The sequence below is a fragment of the Saccopteryx bilineata genome, chromosome 6 (assembly GCF_036850765.1).
Source record: "Saccopteryx bilineata isolate mSacBil1 chromosome 6, mSacBil1_pri_phased_curated, whole genome shotgun sequence".
NCBI lineage: Eukaryota > Metazoa > Chordata > Mammalia > Chiroptera > Emballonuridae > Saccopteryx > Saccopteryx bilineata.
Genome location: NC_089495.1, coordinates 73,749,218 through 73,751,017, shown reverse-complemented (window position 1 = coordinate 73,751,017; position 1,800 = coordinate 73,749,218).

Sequence of the window (1,800 nt, the reverse complement as noted above, 5' to 3'; positions counted from 1 at the left end):
TGCCATTTTTACTTTGAAATGTTTCTGTCTGCTGAACAATTATCTCAGTCATGTCAGTGAGCTGAACTAAGATCAAGCCCCAAACCAGCTCACTTAATTGTAGGTACAGATTTTGATACTGAATATATTTGAGCACTCTTTTTTTGTTTGTTCTTTATGATAATAGATGACACAAAGTTCCAAGTTCCAATGCTGAATTTCTAGGTGGCTGTGGTGCTACTATTTATTATATCACTGTCATAGGCCTGACAAAATCAGTCTCTTTTCTATAAATCAAAGAAAGCCTTCTTTGTAACAATTCTGCACATATTCTGGTGACATTACTCTGCTATTGTATCAGCAACTCCTGTCAGTTCTGCCTTCAGAATTCTTCCAGACTGTGAACATGTTTCACCACTTCCCTGCCCCCCTGGACCAAGCCTCCTATCATCTCTTGCCTGGATTAGTGCATCAGTCTCCTACCTGCTTCCCCTTTTGCCCCTACAGGTTTTTATGTTTTTGCTTTGCTTTGTTTTTTTGTTTTTTGGGTTTTTTTTTGTATTTTTCTGAAGCTGGAAACGGGGAGAGACAGTCAGACAGACTCCCGCATGCGCTCGACCGGGATCCACCCGGCACACCCACCAGGGGGCGACGCTCTGCCCACCAGGGGGCGATGCTCTGCCCCTCCGGGGTGTCGCTCTGTTGCGACCAGAGCCACTCTAGCGCCTGGGGCAGAGGCCAAGGAGCCATCCCCAGCGCCCGGGCCATCTTTGCTCCAATGGAGCCTCGGCTGCGGGAGGGGAAGAGAGAGACAGAGAGGAAGGAGAGGGGGGGGGTAGAGAAGCAGATGGGCGCTTCTCCTGTGTGCCCTGGCTGGGAATCGAACCCGGGACTTCTGCACACCAGGCCGACGCTCTACCACTGAGCCAACCGGCCAGGGCCTGCTTTGTTTTTTTAATCACCAGAACCAAAAGAGGGATCCTATTTTAACCTAAATCAGCTCACCTCACTCACTCAATACCCCCCAGTGGCTTCCCAACTGATAAAAGAGTAAAAATCAAAGTCTTTTCAGGGGCCTACAAGACTACATGGTTGAAGCTGCCCTACTAGTCCCTCTCAGAGCCACCTCCTCCCACTTTCCCAGGAGCTCCGCGGTTTGGCTACATTATCCCTCCACTCTTTTCACAGTCTTTGCACTTCCTGTTCCCTTTGCTAGAGACTAATTTCCCCTTGCCCCTCTTACCGCCTCACCTTGTTCGGGCCCCTGCAGCGAGAGCCTCCCCGATCGCCCTATTTAATATAGCACAGACCCACCACCTCACCTTGTTCGGGCCCCTGCAGCAAGAGCCTCCCGGATCGCCCTATTTAATATAGCACAGACCCACCGAGCAGCTTCCCCCGCCCTACTTTCTCTCTTTATTGTTTTTCCCAGCGTTAGAATGTAAACTCCAAGAACTGAGACTTTGGTCTGTCTGACTCATTACAACAGTAGTCCCCTTATCTGCCACTTGGCTTTCCGTTAGAAAATATTAAATGGAACATTCCAGAAATAAAAAAATTCTTAAGTTTCAAATTGCGAGCCATTCAGAGTCGTGTGATGAAATCTGGGATTTTCCTACTCCATCCCACCAGACATGAATCATCCCTTTGTCCAGCCAGCATATTCGCACAGCATTTGCTACCCACCTGCTAGTCACTGAGCCGCCATCTCTGTGATCAGGCTGTCTAGATATCACAGCACTTGTGTTCAGGTAAACCTGGTTTTATGTAACAGTGGCTCCAACAGTGATGCTGGTGATTCGGATATGCCAAAGAGGAATC